General features: G+C 33.6%; 1 protein-coding gene across 5 annotated transcripts in view; it reads left to right on the top strand.

Annotated features, from left to right (window-relative positions):
• The window catches only part of LOC118185151 (E3 ubiquitin-protein ligase PDZRN3-like), a 290,073-nt gene that overhangs the window by 219,348 nt on the left and 47,887 nt on the right, over positions 1-22,838 (top strand). The window contains exon 2 of one of the 5 annotated variants that reach the window (XM_085808506.1): positions 5,867-6,156. The exons of the other annotated variants lie outside the window; for them this stretch is intronic. The gene's annotated coding sequence lies outside the window, so the exon portion shown is untranslated. The remainder of the gene's footprint in view (positions 1-5,866; positions 6,157-22,838) is intronic. 5 annotated transcript variants of the gene reach the window in all.

A 22,838-nucleotide genomic window follows, 5' to 3' on the forward strand; every position in this document is an offset into this window, starting at 1 on the left:
AATAAATTAAGATAATTAGAGTTTTTTTTCTTGCCTCGCTTAATATTACTCTGTGATAGTCTTTTGTGATTTACTAGTTTCTAACTTTATTTAATTTATAAATTTTTTATGTTTGATATGCTGAAAGCATTTTCTTACTATTAATTTATGAATTTTCAAATGCTAAAAATGTGTTAATATTCCTATGTCGTTTTCACCCCTTTAGAATGTAATCTAATAGTTATACAAAAATTCCTTAGGTAGAAATATTTTTAGTTTTTAATTTATGCAAATCATGTGAAAAATTGTGTCATGTACCAGTATCTGAAGCCTGCCACCGTTTTCTAGAATACGAATTCTAAGATTCTGTGAATAAAATCGCCTTTTAAAATATGCTCCTTTGATCAAAACGTTTCACGATGGGGTGAATGTCAGTACTCGATCCATATTCTATTCACATAAGAAATATTTTCTGGAACAGATGTTTTAGTTTTAGTCACTATTTAAAAATACATTTTTAGCCACTTTTTAAATTTTATGTACGAGCTCCGATTTTTCAAAAAACATGAACTCAAACTTCAAAATAAATATCTTGGTCAACTTTTGTCGTTTGGGAATCAATCGTTTTGCCTTTTGTCTTTTAGGATGAAGATGAAATTTTTCTAAACTTAACAATAGGGACCAGGGGCCATAAAAAGTTAGATTTCATAATTTTAACAAAATTAATATTTTAGCTTTAGAAATTCCAAAACATGGGTATTTGCTGCATTTAAAACAGTTTTGTAAGAGGAAATATGTATCTACAACCAACTGTTGCAAAAGTAAAGACCGCATAAGGACATATTTGGACACTCTTTTGCATTATTTTCGTTTCTGAAAAATCAAAATGTACTTAAAAACAAAAGAAATTTTTTTTCGCATTTCCACGAATTCAGGCTTTTGTTAAAATCCTGCTCCTTGGACCTATCGACCAATCGAATAAGCAAGAAAGCGCTTCTAATTGTGAAAATTTTATTTGCTACGTAATTAGTAAGAACGTTTACCAATTTGTTCACGTTGCACAAAGAACTCACCAGAGAGAGGTCAAATGAAACAATTAAATAGTTGTTCCATGTAATATTAATGTACTATATAAATAATGGTCACTACTTCTTTGGCAAGTACATGTATTTTGCCAGAAAAATACAGTTCTATAAGCCTTTATTGAGCATGTATTCTCCATCGCAATAAATAACTATCGCGATACCCTAGAAAGTGACTTTATAGTAGATCTTGACTTATAAATAACTTTTTGCTTAATCATCATATGTTAAGAAATTCTCATAATAAAGACTATCAACAATGGGGTACAAACAACAAAAGACTATCAACAATGAGGTAGTACAAGACGTGGGTAGTGCTGAGTAAAAATCATTTTTTTTGTCTCATAAAGAACCTATATTCTGTTGTTAAAATGCTGAAATTTCTAATATAGAGTTTTAAATGGTAAAGTTATGCTAGTATTTTTTTCTATACAGTTTATTACAAGAGTTCTAAAATTTGAATGCTAAAGTGTTAAACATTTCGTTTTTAACTTTTTGGTAGAGCTCAATAATGCGCAGTGCTTAATTCTAAAACAGAGAGAAGACAATAAAATTCGCAAAATATAAATACAAGTATTTAAATTCTGATGAGAGAAAACTTTCGTAGCCGTAATTTCGTAATTCAGTGAAAAATTCCGCTTTAGTTTTCAAATATTCCTTCTTATCACTATTCTGTATTGTACAGTAACGTAACCTTCCAAAGCACATTTACGTTCTTTTTCGTGATTTCTGTATATGCTATAATACTTATGTAATGCTTATAGGAAGATACGTAACATGCTTAGAATTTCTGTACGGATATAAAAGTGAAGGGCTTATCAATGTTGAATTATAAGGTATATCTTCCACCTTCTTGGCGTGCCTTCGTGGTGTAGTGGTTCTGTACACCACGCCGGTATTCCAGAGGTCCGCGGTTCGATTTCCGGTTGTTCATTTTTCATCACTCCTGCTTTAAAAAAATACCTAATGTCTCTACAGAATGTTAAGTTCATTGTTATCTATAACTGATAAAATAATAGATCCAAAGAAATATTTGTCTTTAATCACTCATCTCTTATCGCAATTCACCAATTAATTCATCACTTATATATGATTTTATACTTCCTATCAGTAATCTACAATTACTGATAGGAAGCAGTCATCAGAAGTTGCTTCCTCGTAAAAGAATCCGTGTTTGAAACGCGTGTAATGCACAAACGTTTGTGTCTATAACGTCTATCAGAAACAGTGGCTCTTAAAAATCGGTCCTTCCAGAAGTCTTTTTAAGAGGTTGTAGAAAGACATTTGTATTGCATCCTTGAAGCATACTCCATCAAAACTGTAATGGAATTGAGCAAAGTCATATCGTCATCAGTGGTGCCCAAGGTTTGTGATCAACAAGAGAAAACTTATTTTGTTTCTCGTATGATTATTCATAGATGTAAAAGGTTTTAAAAATGCTATCTGTTACATGTTATCGTCATAAATTTTGCAACCAGAAAATGTTCGATTCAACTGATGAGCATTTAAGTTCAGTCCATCAACGCTATCTGCTACTCTTTTACTGTCTTTCAAAAGTTTTCGTATAGTTAATGAATGTTACTGCTTTTTCCAATTGCATTAATGACTCCAGTTGTTTATGCTAAACTGTTTTTATTCTTATTAAGCACATTTTTCACGATGCTAATGATGCATCTAACCCTCTTTGTTAATCCAGAAACATCAGGTATAATATGTTAGCTGGTCTAGGGTGAGATTGCATAGGTAGGAGGGTGTTTTTCGACGAATTGTATAGATATAATTGAGGAAGTGGATAAAGTTAAAAAATGACATTAAAAAAGAATCAATTTATTATCCAAAACATGTAGCATTTTTGCTTAAGAATTTGACCTATCCGCAGACTGAATTTTAAGTATGATACTTCTACTCAGACTGAAAATGATTTTCTCTCTGTTCCTAAAACTGCTGAAAACCGACAAGCTAGCAGTCATTAGAAATCAATCGCGTCTGCTTGTTGTCTGATGGGAAGCTAATTTCATTTCGAAATCCTCCTTTTTGAGAAACGAAATGCCGAAGAATTTGATTAACATGAGCAAGATAATTGACAATGATTCTGGTTTCTCATTTATAAGGATTTTCAAAAGAAAAAAAAAAAAAAAGAAGACAAAGAGTGACAACATTTTAAAACAATAAAAATCTGAAAGCTTTCAGATTTTATAGATTAAATTCAGATTTCAGATTTTATAGTAGATTAAAACAATAAAAATCTGAAAGCTTTCAGATTTTATATTACGCCCAAAGGGGCGTTTTTTTACATTTTGTGTGTTACCTTATTAAATATCATGTTCTTCGCACTTAAACCATAAAATTCAATTCAGCAGCAATATCGCAAAATATTTAAAAGAGCATATCTTTAGAATTTCAGATACACAGCCTCGCGAGCTAGAAATTAATATTTTTTTCCCTCGTAGTGTTGCCATTCCTCGCTTTGAAATCGTTGAGTTTGTTAATCAAAAATTCTTTAATGTTTGACAAAATATGAAACAGATAGTAAACAAATTACAGATTCCAAATTTAGGCTTCCAGATGCCCATAGTCGAATGGAGGACTACGTTATTCAAAATTTGTTGTTTCTAGGTTCCATTGTTTTTTTCACAGTGCGAGAAACATACATACATTCATGAAGATTCTTCATTATTTAATTTCTTTAAATATAATGCAGGACTGTAATATTTGGTGGCAACAGTTCGAAAAATTAACCGACACTTATAGTGAACCGACGCAAAATGCCAAAACGAAATTAATAGCCCTTCTGGGCAAATTGCCCCTTTGGGCTAAAAAAAAGAGAGACATATTTTAGTTTTTTAATTGTTTTATTCACCAATAATTAGCAAGTTACGATTTCGGTGCTTCAGAAAACTTCACTGTCATACTTACATAAGTGAAATGTAGAATTCCAGAGTACTGAAATAGTCACTATTTTGCACACTTTCCCACTTACTATTAATAGCTTTCATTCAGCATTGTCATGAAGTATTATTTGCATAAATGGATCGTTAGCGGTCATCGATAACACTAAACACCTCGATTTAGTGTTTGTCACTTATTATAAGAAGTTGCATATTATCCAACCTAACATTTCTTTGCGTGAGAAAGGTACTTAAAATTCTTCTTGTGGCCGAAAACCGCATTCAGAAAATCTCTTTCAAATTCGTTAAGTATCTTGTTTCTTATTCCACGTGAAAAAGGAGGGGAAAAAATCCCCTAAACATTTTTCATCCGTCCCCCGCCGACAGGATATTTATATTTCATGCCGGAAAAAGTAGATCTTCGCGTTGTGATAAATAATACATGAAGCCCCCTGCAAAGAATGAAACATATAGGACGTTCATGCATACGAGATTTTGATTCTATCTTTTTTTACTCTAGTTGGATTTTATCATTCAGTTATGCATAGTATTATTAATGCCGCAGGCAAGAAAATGAATTTTTCCCCTTTTCTTTCTTCTTTCGTACTTCGTTAGAAGTTTGGTTTAAACTTAATGATATTTTATTTCACATTTCTAATGATTAGAACTCTTTCGAAGTATAAAATGTAACTTTTGCATAATTTATTAAACAGAACACATGCAGACGTTTAGACAAGGACTTCTAAATGTAAGTGCACTCTTTGAATTCTTCCTCACTTAAAAAATAAATGATTTTTAGTATGATTTAAATTTGTTACTGACTTAAAAGCGATTTTTAATGTCACTTTATTTCCCTTAAAAATGAATGTATAGAATAAAAATAGAATCAGTTTCTTTCTAATAAAAATAATTTTTATTTGTTTTCACGCGCTTTTCTGATAGTTTTGTTTAAATGCAACGAAACTTAATTAATTTCATGTTTCTAATGATTGAAAACCGGGCTGATCTTTAGAATATGGTAACTGGTAGTTTGGCGACATTTTGGAGGCGATAAAGGTTACTACCTGGGACTTTGGTAATAATGTGAGCAGTACTCAGTTCCGATTACGCATTATTTTGTGTGAGGGAAATGAGAGATCATGGGATATGTCATGTGATATTAATGGACGAATTACGGTTCTTTAATCGGAAAAGGGGGGAATTTGGAAAAATATCTGTGGCTGTATATTATTTTGTATTAAGCTTCATTGTGTGTTGTGTGAAGTAGGGTTGAATAATTTTGGGATTGTATGGCGCTGTCTAAAGTGAATTCTAGATTTTTAATGCGTTTGTGTGATAATTCAAAAGAATTGATTGAATGGTGCATGAGTGTAGGTTTAATTGCGGATAAGTATGAATGTCCAAAATGTGGGAATGAAATGAGATTGTGTGAAAAGAAGGATATTACTGATAAGTTTGAATGGCGGTGCAAGAAATCTGGTGAAAATGGACATTTTGTGAAACGGAGTGTAAGGAAGGGTACGTGGTTTGCTGAAAGTCGTTTGAGTATGGGTGAGATTTTATTGATTTCTTATTATTGGGTGAATAGATTGCCAGTTGACTATTGGATTTCGGATTTAGAAATTAGCAGTAGGACTGCAGCTGATTGGAATTCTTTTTGTAGGCAAGTGTGCGTGGAATTTTGCGAAAATGATATGGGTATGCTTGGTGGTATGAATGTTATTGTGGAAATTGATGAGAGTAAGTTTGGGAAGCGGAAGTATCAGAGAGGTAGGAGAGTGGAAGGAAAATGGGTGTTTGGTGAGATTGAAAGGGGTAGTAATAAATGTTTTTTTAAGGTTGTGCGAGATAGAAGTAAAGATTGTTTATTAAGTTTTATAAAAGAATATATTCTACCGGGTACTATAATTATTTCAGATTGCTGGAAATCGTATGAATGTTTGGAAGATGAAGGTTTTAAACATCTTGCTGTGAACCACAAATATTATTTTAAAGATCCGGAAACAGGTGCACATACCAATACAATAGAGGGCACGTGGAGTGCTATAAAAAGCGCCATTCCGAGGCATTGTGATAAAGAGAATTTTGCTTTTTATTTAGCGGAGGAAGTGTGGAGGAAAAATTCGCAGAAGAAGTCGTTCAATAATTTTATTGAATACATAATAAAAGTGTATCTACCATGTAAGCAAGATTCTGAAGAAGATTAGGTAAGTTAGTATTTTTAATTATTTGAGGATATTATTTTTATGCATTGTTCTAAATGTAAGGTGGAAGCAACGTAATTTGGTATTATTGGGAAAATTGTTATTAGCAATGATTTAGTTTAAAGTAATTAGGATTGTAAGCTAATTTTTATTAATTTCATGTATGTGCTTATTTATATTTTAAGTAGTGTTTTTGAATTTAATTATATTTTAATTAAATGATAGTTATTTTATGAATTTTATGTTTGTAGGAATTTGGTATACGTTTTAGTTGAAGTAAACGTGCATGGAAATAATTTAAATATTTGACACTAAGTATTTGTAATGCTTGCGGTATGAATTCGTTGGTGACGTTTATAATATAATAGATGATTTAGAGGTAAAAGTTTTTGGATATTTTATTTATTTTATATGTGGAAATGTTCATATTTGGAAAGGGTATATACTTTTTCGTTATTAGGTAATTTCATATATGTTCTTTTTACCGGGTTTAAAGATTCAGAAAATTGTCATGTATTTTCGTGAAATTTTTCTAATTTATGAGAAAAAAGCAGTGTACATGGATATAGTGAAGAGTGTGCGCAATGCCATTTTTGTGTAATTCTGGGATGTTTTTTTAAGTAAAAATAAGTCGACGTGTACATGGTTTATGTGTATGTGTTATTTTGAAAAACGCGTAAGGAGTATGGTATTGTGCACTTTTTCCCAATTTTGCAGTGAATATTTGTCATGATTAAGCAGTTTGGTTAGATAAAATTTCTAGCATAAGTGTAATTCGGCTAGTAGATTGTTGGAAGAAATGTTCAGTAGATAAAAAGAAAAGAAACATGTCTTTACTTCGTGAAGACAAAATGGCGGCGGGAAAAAAAAATAGAGGGTTGCTGTAGGAGAGTTGGTCGAGAGAGTTGCTTACATGGTAGATACACTCATGGCCAAAAAATCGCCAAGTTACCATAATCTAAAGATCAACCGAAAACCATTTTACGTACGAAATTGAAGTTGCCCATCTCGTCTCATTGTTATGTATTCCGCGTGTTTTACGTTGGGAAGTTTTCAAAACATATGATTCATGTAAAAGAAATTCTACATTTGTAAGGCGGGGCTAGATCGGATTATAGCAATTTTTTATGAATTCAACACTTTTTATCACCCAAATATAGTAAAAAAAACGACTCTACTTGACGAAAAAGCGGAACTCTTAATAGAAATTTGATCACATTTCAAGTTTAAGGATTTAACAATCCTAAGCTCAGTTTGTAGAGACATTAGGTACTTTTTTTAAGCAGGGGAATTGAAAAATTAGCAAACGCCTTCGTCGGGAATCGAACCACGGACCTCTGGAATACCGGCCCAGTGTGCAGAACCACTACACCACGAAGACACGCTAGGAAGGCGGGAGAAATACCTTATATACTTTCCCTTTTAAAAGGCGACTGGGGCTTTTAGGGAACCAATCGCCAAATCCTCGGTGTGGAGATTCATCATCCACAACCCTTTTAGTTCGGACGCCACTGTAGAGACATTAAGATTTTTTTGGAGGCCAGAGAGATAAAAATTAACACCGCTTTCGCCGGGAATCGAACCGCGGACTTCTGGAATACCGGCCCAGTGTGCAGAACCACTACACCATGAAGGTAGGCTAGGAAGGTGGGAGAAATACCTTGTAAGTTCAGTAATTTTTCATGGATTTTCTGCGTGCGTTCTGTGTTGTCCATCTACGCTAAGGTAAAAAACTATTATTGTGAAAACATTTCTTCAGAAACATTTCAAATATGAAATATTTATTAGAAGTAAGAAAAGCGATTTAAATAATAAAATTTGAAAGGAAAAGGTTTAAAATGTGTAAACGATTAAAACAAATTTTTTTTTTTTTTTTTTTTTTTTTTTGGTTTTTAATCAAAAAAATATTGTTGTTCCTTCAAAAGATTGTTTCTTTTGTGAATTTACTGAATTTACTTTCCTGGAATGGATCATTGTTGGCCATAAAATATCGATTATGAGACATTCATTATATCTATCGCTTATGCGACAAATATGGATGACAGAAATGGAGTAAATTTTAAGAATTAAAAAAAAACACATTAATCCCATCGTTAGTAAACGGAACGAAATAAAAATTTAATTTTAATCCATTTTTAACCAATATAGATTTCCTTTACGCAGCTGCTTCTTGTAATAATCAAACATAATTATGTATTTGATAATCACTCAAATTTTATGATATATAATTGATATTTTAATTTCATCTTATTGTTTCATTTCACGTTACGAAGTGGAGGAGTTGTGCAAATCGATGTGATTAAAATTCATGAAGCTTAAATAGGGATATTTAGCAAAATCTTTATTCACTATTTATTTTCACCATCATTAGGGGCATTTTTTATTAATAAAGGCACTTTAGAAAAATTATTCTCTTGCCCGAAAATGGAAAGAGAATAATAATTAAAGGAAAAATGTAGTAATTGTATTCATTGCAAAATTCCTGAAGTCGATGTGTTTATTTTACGATATGTTTTTCCGTGTAATCATTAAACGGTCCACCCTAGAATTGGCTAAGAAAAACAATTTCTATCGTCCGCCGACTGAATATACCGTATGTAGTTCCTGTAGCTTGCTAGTTAAATGCAACTAAACAAATCGAACTTACGTTGACAAACGCAGTTATTGCTTTGACGAAACGCAGTGTATTTCATTGTTTGCATTTTACGCAGCAGCCATATGGTTTCAAAAAGGTCTCAAAATGCGCAGGTCTCAAAAAGACGTCTTTTAAGAGTTTCTTGCGCAGTTGCCTTTTCTCTGATGGATTTAAACCTCTTCCCATCCACCATTTGGAGAGTACGTATGGAGAACTTCGGGATGCAGAGCGGAAAACTTAACCTTTGTGTCCTACTTTGCGATTGTGCGGATTAGAATATATTATGGTTGCCGTATGCGTCTGCACATTTTTAAGGCAGCAAGAACGCTGCACTATAGGCTATGGAATCACTTATTGAGAAGAGTGTGCCATTATATCATGGCACGTTCCTTGTTTCCACTTTTCAGTATATCAGAACACTCTTGAATACAGCTTCACGTATCCATGTCCCATATATTAAATTTAACATAATCTTTAATATAATTTGGATATCAAGGAAGAGTAAATTTTAATTAGTTTGCGTGTCAAGAAAAGAAATCGATGAGAAATGAACATTGCTTCAATAGTTTAATCTATAAAGATTCCATTTGGAATCAAAAGTTCTAGGATTTGAATTCTAACTGAAAGAGAGATTTAGCACCATTACTAAAAAAAAAAGAAACAAAAAAAGGTCTGACCTGTGATATCAGCCATCATCAGAGTTGCATATGGTACGGAATGTAGTCTATTATAAATTAATAGGAATAGAACGACGGGGTAATCATCTTCTTCGAACAGAGCGAAGTTTTAAAAAAGAAGACAATAGCTTCGTAAAAGCTCTTTCCTGTCGCCATCTTGAGAAGCCGTATATTGTTGAAAGCTAATTTTACATAATGTGCACTGGGCGTAGAACACTAGCATAATTCATTGATTTTCACTTTATTTGATTAGAATAACTTTCTTAGTCGTTTCTGAAAACATTAGCGTTTTATATATTGTACGTATGCGAAGCAGTTCTGTAAAACAAGAAACAGATACGTTTTCAGTTTCTCCATTAATACATAGTATGATAGTTACTTGTTTTGTTTATAAAATAAAAATAAAATTTTATTTTTTCATGCCATTTTTCTTAATAGATATTGCTTTTCGTATGTTTGAAATTCTTCAGTATTTTCTCTGGCTTTCCTTAATTCGCATCCTAACTTTTCTAAATGATAAATCATAAACTCTACATAACCATATGGAATAGTAAGCCTAAAATTTTCCTTTCATTTCTTTATTTCATAGTTCATATTTTCTTCAAACAAGTGTCATTAAATGCTCCAAGTCTTCGGATATAACCGTCTTAGGATATAACACGTCATTTATAGCAGTGAACTCAGACAGCCAATAAAAAATTATTTAGGGCTAGGAATTGCACATAACATTAAAAATCACTCTCAGCATTTACTACTAATTTATATGCAATGAGAGTCATACAGTGTAGTTAACTATTAATACAGGTAATTCTACACCTGGATACTTGTTCCCAAAAATATTTGTTGTTGCTAAGTTTGGGTGGAATTTATTTTCTAGTTGTAAGAAAAATATTTTATTCAACTATCGTTTTCGTTATCAACGTGTTATTTTCTTTATTATCGACAATAACTATACTTTGGAGCAATATAGTATTTGACGTCTTTTTAAAATTCCCCAAATTCTTATTAAACGTTATTATTAAAGTTATTAAAGTTAGATTACTTGATTTAGGCAATCATACTAGAACTATCTTTCTAAGAGAAGGATGCCTTTGTGGAGTTCTTTCTATGGAAGCCTGGTTCATACACATGCAGACATACATCTGAACATTTCTTGAGGTTGATTTCTGGAGACATTTCATGGTTTTATATCATTATACGTGACATAAAACAAGGAAAATGTCCATACAGCCAACCCGTCTTCTGGGATATAAACCCGGGTCGAATTACAAATGCCAGTGTTCTTATCTACATAGACACTGGTGAGCCGAGTAGATAAGAATGCTGAACACTGAGAATTAATTTATGAAATGTCTTTTATCATTTATGAAACGTCTTATGTCGGCTATATAATTTTGTCATCCTATCATACGGCTGGAATTTAGATCCAATTTCCCCCTTTAGCGGCACTTTACCTCAACTTCATTCAGAACTCTTCACTATTCCTATCATTTCGTTTCTAGTCTTATTTCACAGTTTCAAAGTATCTGAAATCTGTTCTCTAGAAATGCCGTTGAATACTTTAAATTTTCCTCTTGAAAAGCTCATTATGCATCCTTCTGCCTGATTGACTCAAGACTAGTCATTAGGTTGCACAGGTCATTAAGAAGCTCCAGCTACCTTCCTTGAAATTTCATTACGGCAAAATTAATTCGCCACTTTGAATAATAATGAAGAGTTAATAGTTCAGTCTTCATCATTTCTTCTGAAATTAGGGAAAGCGTTTAAACTTTAAACTCGCATTTTGCAAACGTAAGCATGCAGAACACAGTCTGTTCAGTTACTCTTTTGAGCTCCGATGCAACGAAGGCAGCCTTGAAATTCACTTACTTTACTAAAACTTTGATGTAATAACGATTTTCAGAAACAAAAATGAAAACTTGTGTCAATGTCGTTGAATGCTGCATTGTGCTTAATGTTTAATGTGACATTTAAGCATGCCATTTCAGATTAGAAATGTAATAATAAAAATATTCAAGACTAAAATTTGCTTCGATTCTTCTCTTCTTAGGTACTGAATTTCTGTCTCCTATAAGTTCATTAAAACTTTTTCTTGACTTTTTCCACTTTTAACATATTGTATGTGACTCTTTCATTGCATTTGCAAACGAATAACCGTTGGTAACTTCGCTTTAGTGATTAGTAAAATTGTTGCTGATGAAACATCATTCTGAAGTTAAATCGTTTTTTGAAAATAATAATTTGATTAGAATATTCAATTTGTAACTACTTCGAGGATTACATAATGAGATTATCATCAATTTTCAATTATTTTTAGTAGTCAATATTCATATTTATTTGATTAAAAATGAAAACACAAATGTTAAACAAGCTGAACTTCTACGCTACGGTATATTTCCGTTAAGAAGCAAGAGAAGAGTTTAGAAAAATAATAGAGAAATGTATTTTGGTTTAAATAATTGTCTACTAATTTTAAAAATTATGAAATAATTTTAAACCGAATAGTCTCTAAAAATTCACGAAAGTAATTCTAGCTTGATAAGTCTGAAAGCAATTTTTAAGTATTAAGGAAAGGTAAAGAGTAAGCTTCCTCACCCATTTCAAAGCTTAAGTTCAAAGCTGTTTCAAGAGATTGAGAAAAGGTCTCTCTCTTCTCAGAAGCAAATTATTCCTTGTAATGATTAAAAACATAATGAAATGAAAAATAAATTATGGGCTGGGACATTTGATCTTAAAACAGAATGAGCGCAGTAGATCATTACGTTACTTTAAAGGGCAGAGTTATTTTGTACTGTATTTCATAAAAATGAAAATATTTAAACTGCTGAAAATTTAAATTTCTCTGCTTTTAGCGGTGATCTAAGTTTCAGCAACCATATGCAATTACGTTTCTTTTAAATCTTTGATGTTTTCTCTGTACATATTAAGTCATTAATTCAAAAACACTGCCCTTTCTTGCGCCTTCTACCTGAGCAGAATTTTGGATATCTTTCTTAATCTTTCTTAGAAACTTCAGTTATTATTTGAAGAGAGGGAATAATTTTCACATTGTGCAGGACGATACAAATATAATACCCAAAATGCAAACTGAGTTTATTCCCTCGTGTATATATTTACAACCCAATAACTTTCTATTAGTGTTGGTAACTTCGCCAACGTCTTGACAAAACTTCAGATTGTTTGACCGATAAAGCTAATATAACATGCCTTTATTATTATTATTACCATTACTACTTACGCCGAAGGATTATGGCTTCTTTTTAGGGAGAAACTTACGTTTAAATGGCACACATTTTTGTGGCATAAGATCTCTTAGCGAAAATTTCACAAATACTTATGCCATTAGCATAATTAATTGGCAAATATTTTTCCCATTTAAAGTTGATTTTATGAATAGTTTTACCATCATCAAAATCAATAAAAGATGCTTTTAACGTGATATGCTATGTGCCTCGGATACAGAATTGCTGTTTAACTATCCTACCTGTACACTGTTGATTGAATCAAAATTAAACCTTACAATAACACTGCATTTTTATAGCAACGTATAGGTTTTAAGTCTTTTTTTTAACTGAACAAAAAATCTAATGTTTCATCAGACAATTAAATAGTAGCTCTTCGTATTATTTGTATTTGAAAACCAGAGCCAGTATTATCATTTCTTGTTGGTTTACTTTCATCGAACGTTAGACTTTGAGAATTTAGAATATTTGTAGCAATTCCATATATACACGAAGGCGATAAAATACATGAAATTAATATCAGTTAGGTGGTAAACTATCTAACAGGAAGGTTCAAATTAAATAAATACAGTCTGAAGCAAAATCTTAGAAATCAAAACTTAAATAAAAGTAAATTAATGTAAAAAATAAAACAGTAATTGTTAAACATTTATATTCAATAATAATTATTAGCTGATAATTCCGAATCTTTATTAAGTATCAGCGGAAAGAATTACCATCGGAGTTACATTTCTGAATTATATCTGGATAAATTGAAAAAAAAATTCTCTTAAATGTAAATAATTAAATGAGTAATTAAATGAGACTATATAAATAGGTAAAAGTTTTTTTCTAACTTTTTAAGAAATTTAAGAAAGAAATTATCAAGATATAACCTGGCATCACGCTACTAGAATGAATATATATGCATGATAAAAGTAATAATAGTAGTAGTAAAAGAAGAAAAACAATTCAAAATTTAGAAAGAAGGGTACGAAAATGTTTTTAATTTTAAAAATTAGCAACTCGTAATAACAAAGAGGTAGAATGTACCCGTTATGTATGAAGACGACAATTAGAAAAACCAAAATTACAGACAAGGCAAAATTGTTTAAGCTGCATAAGCTCTGAAAACACAAAACATATCAAACTGAAAAGTAAAAGGTAGCTTAAATTTCTAAAAATTAAATTTTAATTTAGATTTAAGAAAGGAAACCCATAAGTAAATCCAAAAAAGTAATAAAAATATGGTGCCAAGTACCAGCAAAGTTAAAATGCAATCTATAAAATAAAAGTCTCAAAATAAAATTTCAAAAATACGCGGGGAAATAGATAAAAAGCCAAAACGTTAATTGTAATGGAATTTTAGAAAAATGATAATAAAAAATACATTTTTCAAAAAATGGTCAGAATTAAAATAGGAAATCAAAACAATGGTAAAAATGAAAGCAAAGAATAGTGAAATGGAAATAAACTTTGCCTACTAAGCTTACGAAACTGGAACTGATTGTATTTTTGAAAAAATATAAGTTGATTATACATTTCTAATCTCTCTGTATTTCCGTCTTTTTTACTTCTGCATTTTTTCTTTTTATAACAATGCAGTTTTTATCTTGTAGAATCTTCATTATGAAGTTGAAAATATTCCATGAGTAAGTTTCAGTTTTGTATACTACGGGAATTTTGCAGAACAAAACTAAATTATATTTTCCGGAATTCAAACCATTGATTCCTTTTTAAATATTTCTTCAGCAGATAAGCATGAATCAGTGCAAATGAGATGATGAAATTGAATATCAAATTCACGTTTGTAAAGAAAGCAATTAATAAGGAAGATGAAAAGAGGTATTTAAGCTGGATAAAGCACTTTTTGGGATATAAACTTCCAAGTGCCATTTGGGTCTTGTCAAACGATACACAGATTGATGGGGGCCTTAAAGACTTCATTATTCCGACATGAAAGCTTCAGATTCAAATGGTTGATAAATAATTTGAACGCATTATGTTTATTTGTATCTATCCAACGAGGATTAAGGAAAATTTTGACCTCCATCTGCTTCAGATTCACTTCGACTAGCGTTAGGCCTCAAATGATCTGATGGTTAGCGAAAGTTGACGGCTTAGGCCATTGGACTGGGGTCAGATTCTGAACAAAGCATGGATGCTTGTGGCTGCAGTGTCTTTGAGAAATGGAATTTAGTTTTAATTTCTTAAAATCTGTCGATCCGAAAGCTTGTAAGGATCTTAAGTTTTACTAACGTTTATTTTATTTTAAATCTTTACTATCACTTCTTATTTTCTACTTCCGGCCAGAATTATAAGCGTGAAGGAGTTTATGCAAAGTTGTCTGGCGAACGCCAAGTATTTAAGTGTGGCCTTTTTGCCAAGCAGAAGAGAGGAAGCCGTGAGTTCGAAGCAGGCCGCTTACCTTAGAAGTTACGCAGTTGCTACTTTGCCTTCCAGGCCAGAGGTTTTAATCCTCTTGATAAATTAAACGTATTGTAGTGTTCACAGTCTCTGTGCTACATACGCTTTCTGTTATTATAAGGCCAATCTTATTCTAAAGTTAAATTAGAGTTTAGTTTTATTTTGATATCTTTTAAGTTAGACCCCGAGTGGAGGGTCATTGTATTCCGAAGTACGGAAGTCATTGTATATAAAGAAAAAAATAAAGGGTTTTGTATACCCTTCGTCTGTATCCTGTCTACTTACTACAATTAGTGAACATAGCTTTAGTAAGCTCTCTGTTCTAGTCAGGTCATTGTATGTTTCCGAAGAAGGTTAGAAGAAACATTGAACCTGATAGTGGCGCCCGACGAAAAATAACCATGGCCGAGTTTCAAGAAGAACCTGTGCTGCCTGCAGAAACAGCTCAGAATCCAGAAATGCCAGCTGCCGCCCTGGAAGGATTTGGGTATATTGTCCAGACCATGCGCGCTTCGATGAAACCAGAAGCAACGTTTAATGGAAACTCACAGGTAACCAGTTTTTTGGAAAAATTGGATGACCACTTCAGGCTCTACCCCGTGCACGAGTTTCAAAAAGTTACCTTAGCTACCAGCGCTTTGAGGGGCCAAGCGCTTAACTGGTTCAAATGTATCGGCAGAAGTCTGTTGGGTCAAGCAGGAAGTCCCACCTATAGTTACGAGAATTTCAAGACTGCCCTACTAAAAGCCTTCCCTGTTGTAAGCGATCGTGCGAAATTAGAAACGGAACTTTTCAGTATATATCAACAAAGAATGGAAAACATCTCGAGCTTTATTTTAAGAAAAATTCACGTTTTCAAGCTCTTGTATGGAAACCGTCCGGATCCTGAAATAATTCAAGTGATTTTGCCGAGGTCACTGCCCCAAGTGCAAGACTTTATTGAATTGAGAAATCCGACTACACTGGAAAAATTATTTGAGCTAGCAATCCAGTTTGAAAGTAGAAGAACGGCGGACGTCGAAAGAAGACGCCAATATCAACAGCGAAACCAATTTGGTACGCCAAGACTACAGCAAACTCAAGCACATGGCTACGGAGAAAAAGCGAATCAGTGGGCAAGGAAACCCGAGCATTCAAAAACAGCCGGCGAACGTCGACAGTTCAATAGCAACCCAGGAAAAAAGTCTCAAGGCCAGTGGAGAAAGAAGGAAAGCACCGAAAGGAAAAATAATTTAAACTAAAACGGATTTCTGCTGACGAGAGGGTGCGGAAATCCGAAGGCCACGAAAACCCCTCTTCCTACAAGTTAAATACAGTAATGGTGAAAAATTTAACTCTTCCGAAGATTGAAGTCTTGGTAAATAATATCCCGGCCACCGCACTCCTGGATACCGGCGCGCAGTGTTCCTGTGTGGCAGAAGTCTTTTTTAGAAAGTATTTTCGCAAATACCGCATATATAATGCGGATAATACAACAGTATTAGCGGCGCAAGGAGAACAATGTAAGTGCGTAGGTAAAGTACCTTTGTACATCCGTATCAAGGACGAACAAGTAAAGGTGATGTTTTTTATAGTAAAGAATTTGCAAGCACACTTAATACTAGGAATAGACTTTCTTTCAGACGCACAAGCTACACTGGATTTTAATGAAGCGTCTCTTAAGCTGACGATGAAACCAGTGCGTGTAGAAAAGGTTGAACCGCCAAGGTTAAATCTCGACCACCTGCCTAATGACGAGCAAGATAGAATCCGACAAGTGGTAAGTGAATTTGCTTCCTTATTTAGTGATATTCCAGGATTTACCCAGGTTACTAACCATAGTATTGACACCGGAGATGCATTGCCGGTTCGTCAAAAACCATACCGGTATGATAAGAATAAGCAAAAAATTATAGAATGGCATATGACCGATATGCTACGTAAAAAGATCGTAACGCCTATCTCAAGTAGTTATGCTAGTCCGGTGGTTTTATGTAAGAAAAATAATGATTATCCTTTGGAGCATCCAAAAAGGTGGAGATTCGCTATTGATTACCGTAAATTAAATTCCATAACGAAATATCCGGTATATCCGTTACCGATTATAGAAGAAATTTTAAGGAACATAAAATCAACCAAATTTATGACAACTTTAGACTTAACGAATGGTTATTTTCAAATAGGGATCCGGCCTGAGGACGTGCCTAAGACTGCTTTTATAACCAAGTCTGGCACTTATGCATTTTTGCGAATGCCGTTTGGCCTTTCAGGCGCCCCAGCAACATTTCAGCGATGCATGGACATTGTGTTAAGACCTGTTCTCGGAAAGTCCACATTTATCTATTTAGACGATATCATTATTACTAGTGATAATCTAGACCAACATGTACAGGATTTAAGACAGGTGTTTTCTTTATTAAATGAGGCGGTCTAAAAGTTAATGTCGAAAAATGCAAATTTGCAGCCCCTGAATTAAAATATTTAGGTTACAAAATATCGCAAAAAGGGATCGAGACAGATGAATCAAAAATAATCGCTGTACAAAAGTATCCGACTCCAAACACGGCAAAGAAGCTCTCTTCTTTTCTAGGACTTTGTTCATATTATAGGTGCTTTATAAAAGATTTTGCGGCTATCGCTGAGCCATTGTTAAAATTAAAATGGAAAAAGGCAAGATTCTCGTGGACGGCCGAAGCCAATAGTGCTTTCGAAAAATTAAAACAAGCATTAACGCAAGCCCCTGTGTTGAAATTTCCTGAATAGGATGAAAATTTAGAAATTTCAGCGGATGCTTCGGATTATGCGGTAGGAGCGGTACTTTCGCAAAATCAGCAGCCAGTGGCATTTTTTAGCCTAACTTTAAATCAAACACAAAGAAACTATTCCGCGACCGAGAGAGAGGCACTTGCAGTTCTGTTAGCAGTGCAAAAGTTCCGAGTCTATTTTGGAAAGGCGCCGATAACAGTATATTCTGATCATGCGGCGGTAACTAGATTGTACTCTGGAAAAAATTTATCCCCAAGGTTAATAAGATGGGCACTCAAGCTGCAAGAATATAATCTGGTAATCAAGCATACCCCCGGAAAGGAAAATATCGTAGCAGATGCCCTGTCACGAATTAAATTAGACGAACAGGGTAATACCATAAAAGTTGCAATGCTGACAGCGTGTACAATAAATTCCCGAGAAACTGTAATAACCGAACTGGGTAAGGATCCTGAGTTTGGAAGTATTTATGAGTATTTGAAGGATCCTGAAAATTTTAGCCACCAAGATATTGTGGCGATAAGAAATAGGGCGGCCCATTACGAACTAATAGATGGTCTATTATTTTATACAAAAACTACGAATTCCAACAACGAATTTCGACCTGTTATCCCAGCTAGTCTTAGATTAAATATCCTGCAAGAGCTCCATGACAGCCCTTTAGCTTCTCATGCTGGTATTCGAAAAACTACTCAACGCGTACGCGAGGCAGTCTACTTTCCTGAACTGCAAAAGTTAACAAGGGCGTATGTCCAGTCCTGCCCAACATGTCAAGCCGTTAATTATATTAATTTCCGCCCGGCCGGGTTTCTAAATAGTATTAAATCCGAATTTCCAAATGAAATAATCGGCATCGATTTATTGGGCCCTTTCCCAAAAAGTCAGTTAAACAAAAGTCGCTATCTCCTTGTTATAGTTGATCATTTTAGTAAATGGACCAAAATTGTTCCCTTAAAACGAGCCTCCGCGAAATTAGTTACCGATTCTATTTTAAATAAATATATTTTAAAATACGGGGCGCTCCTAAAAGTTACATCGGATAATGGTCCTCAATTTGTAAGTAATATATTTGAAGACATGTGCCAAAAACTGGGCATACGTCATTTAAAAATGGTCCCGTATCGGCCGCAATCAAATATAGCGGAACGGGTCAACAGAAATATAGTGAAAATTATCCGTAGTTATGTTAAAAATTTTCATAAAAGCTGGGATAACTATGTCAATGAATTTGCTTTCGCCCTTAGGACCGCAAAACATGATACAACGGGCAAAACTCCTGCTGAGTTATTTCTAGGCAGAAAGGTTTTAACACCGTTAGATAAACTATTTTATGTGCAACAAAGAGCCCCAGAATTTAAAATGGGTGATATAGAAAAACTAATAAAAGAAGCAAAAAAGAATACGGAAGTAGCACAAAGAAAACAAAAATTGTATTATGACTTGAAACGACGGGGAGTAACTTATAAAGTAGGGGATGAAGTACTAAAAATTAAGCATTCACTTTCTTCAGCACCAGAAGATAAAACTGCCAAATTTTTTCCACGCTTTGAAGGACCATATGTTATAGAAAAAATAACTCACGCTGTTGTAGTGTTAAAGGCAAGAAATGGTGAAACCTGTTCCGCAAACATTGACCAGATAAAACCATTCTATGACCGTAATAAAATGCAAATCTTTTCAGATCTTTTGCAGGATCCGGTACGGCAGACACCGCAGGTACAAGTTCCAGAGGTGGGAAAACGACAAGTACAAGGGCAAGCCAATGAGAGACAGAAGCAAGAGAAAAGAAAATTGCCCCGCGGAAAAATTGAAGGTACAAAGAAAAAGAAGCCGTTCCACCGTCCAAAAAACAGAGTTCACGAACACCCCCAGAATGAAGAAGGGAGAAGGACGACGTATGTGGAAAAGACCGGGAGAAAGGACGGCAACTATAACCCGGCTGTGAAACGGAAGATTGACTCATCCGACAGAACTCTCCGCAGCAAAAGTCGCCGAACTGCGGAAGGGCCATCAGCGGCGGAGGAAAAAGTACAAGAAAAATTTGAACGGCCAACAACGAGGTCCAAGCAGGATCACGACAGAAGTTTCCCGGTTCCACCAAGACCAGCTGCCTTCAAACGGCCAAGACCACAAGCAGAGCACAAAAGGAAGATGTTCAAGGGTGGCCGTAGTGGTGAAAAACGGAAGCTACCAGAGGAAAGCACTGAAGGGCGAGCCCGTACAAGAAGGAGGATCAACCAAGCTACGGTCTGCAGCACCTTTAAAGACTGGGCCCAGAAAAGGATGTCTGAATATTACAAAGATAAGTAAAATTTTATGTTACTTTACAAACTTAAGTTAATCTTTCATTCTTACTGCAAGTGGCAGATTTCAAGAAGTTTTACCTCATGCGAGGTCTACCTTTATCGCCAAAAGAGCGAGAAATGAGTTGTGACAGATTTTCTTATTATGTTTTTCAATTACTCGCGCGTAAAACTAAAGTTGATGTATAATAGCGTTGTATAAAGACTTAAATATTGTAAAAAGTTATTGTATAAATTTTATTTAAAACATTCTAACAAGAAAGAAGTTTTAGTCTGAAAGACTTTTTGAAATGTAGTATTATTTCAATGTAGAAAGAATTGGCACTTGCTTTGAAAAGAATAGAAGTTAACAATGTACTACTAATGTATGTTTTCAAATGTGTAAAATTAACGGCATCTTGATATGTTCTTGTATACATGTGAACTGTTATTTTGAATGTTAAGAAATACCGTGATATGGTAAAAGTGAAAGTAATGTTAAAAATTTGTTATTCGTGTGACTGTAAAGATTAAATCATGCTGAATATGTGTTAAAGGTTGAATGATGTAGTGAGGCTCTCTGACGCTACACTTTAGAGTTAGCCACTTTCAGAATAGTACCTCAGGGTCTAGAGTTGAAATTAGGGTGTGTTAAGAGGTCTCGTATGTTGAATTTTAACACATTAGTGTTTTGATTGTAGGAGGAAGTGTTGAACACATAGACAGAAACACATTCGTGTTTGGTGTTTTTACAACACATGTCAGAGAGCACGGGGAGAGATAATTAAAATAGTCATGAATGAAATAAGAATGTTAAGAAAAGTATATTCTATATGTTATTTGCAATGTCATTCTGTAACATTTCATTAAACTAGTTTTCCTTCCAGATCTCTGGAAGGAACCAGAATTGAATAAAGCTCCTGTTTTGATGCAGTACAGATGAAAAAGAAAAAAGATTGTTGTATATTCCGGGAGCTGCTATTGTAACAAATTTCTTTCTTTTAAAATTTTCTAGTTTCTAGCTAAGTTATGATTGTAAAAGTTTGGCCTCGCGTTAGTTTCTAGAGCTAAAAGTTTTCAACAAGGTCGTTTTAGACCTCAGTTTCAAACTAATTAACTCTGGCGGGAAGTATGTAAGGATCTTAAGTTTTACTAACGTTTATTTTATTTTAAATCTTTACTATCACTTCTTATTTTCTACTTCCGGCCAGAATTATAAGCGTGAAGGAGTTTATGCAAAGTTGTCTGGCGAACGCCAAGTATTTAAGTGTGGCCTTTTTGCCAAGCAGAAGAGAGGAAGCCGTGAGTTCGAAGCAGGCCGCTTACCTTAGAAGTTACGCAGTTGCTACTTTGCCTTCCAGGCCAGAGGTTTTAATCCTCTTGATAAATTAAACGTATTGTAGTGTTCACAGTCTCTGTGCTACATACGCTTTCTGTTATTATAAGGCCAATCTTATTCTAAAGTTAAATTAGAGTTTAGTTTTATTTTGATATCTTTTAAGTTAGACCCCGAGTGGAGGGTCATTGTATTCCGAAGTACGGAAGTCATTGTATATAAAGAAAAAAATAAAGGGTTTTGTATACCCTTCGTCTGTATCCTGTCTACTTACTACAATTAGTGAACATAGCTTTAGTAAGCTCTCTGTTCTAGTCAGGTCATTGTATGTTTCCCAAGAAGGTTAGAAGAAACATTGAACCTGATAAGCTCAGTCGAGAGGTTGATAGTAGGAAAATAGGTGGTACAAGTCGTTTAGATGCCATGCCTTGGTATGTTCCCAGTCAGAGCTCTCAGAAGTTAGAATTTAGATGAGTCCTCGTGTATTTGACCTAAATTATAAATTGTTGTGAGAAGTCTTACGATTGCGAAGTTTCACTTGCAGTAGAAGAGTTAATTTCAAATTTTGTTATTCTTGCAAAGGACAAATACTTTCCTCTCATGTAGGTAACGATTAAAACAAATATACTTTTAGAATTCTGGAATACTTTTAGAATTTTCTTGTGAATTATAGTAATATTTTTGATTAAAATTTAATTAGATTACATATCATCTATGAATTACATTTCACTTTTTAAACAAATGACTGTTCTGCAGAGCTGGGACAAGGATGAGACACTTGTGCATTAAGGAGGGCACCAAATTAGCTATGAAATTTTAGAAATACATTAAAAAAATAAATTATTCTGGTTAACTTTCAATTTTGCAACATATCGTATTAAAATATCATATTAGAGCAATAAAAGAGCATTATACTTTTGAACATTTGCCCATTCTCGTGGTTTTCCTTGAGCAAATCAAAAATGTAATTAATTATTACTTAATATTTTGAAGGAGCTGAAAAATCCTTATTTCGCGTTTTATATAATTTTCAGCTTGCTATTATTGTTTTATATTTGTGTACGCGAATTTATATAAGGTTTAAATTAGTAAATCATCATACTTGATTGAAAGTAATAGCTTTTCAAGGAAATAAATTTAAAATTTTATGCGTGTAATTTAATACGACAAGATCATGTCTTTACTTAGTTAATTTAATAAGTTAATTTGGGCATGCGGTTAAGTTCAATTATATCTGGGTTCGAAAATTGCATTAAGAATATTTTTGACATTGCCAATTACTACTGTTAGGATGAAAAATGCTTCATTTAAAAGAATAATGGAAATCCTACAAAATATTCCTCGGATAAAAAATTAATTAAA

This window comes from Stegodyphus dumicola, chromosome X1 (genome assembly GCF_044657685.1).
Source record: "Stegodyphus dumicola isolate Sdum_Otavi_A_Nest chromosome X1, ASM4465768v1".
NCBI classification, from domain to species: domain Eukaryota; kingdom Metazoa; phylum Arthropoda; class Arachnida; order Araneae; family Eresidae; genus Stegodyphus; species Stegodyphus dumicola.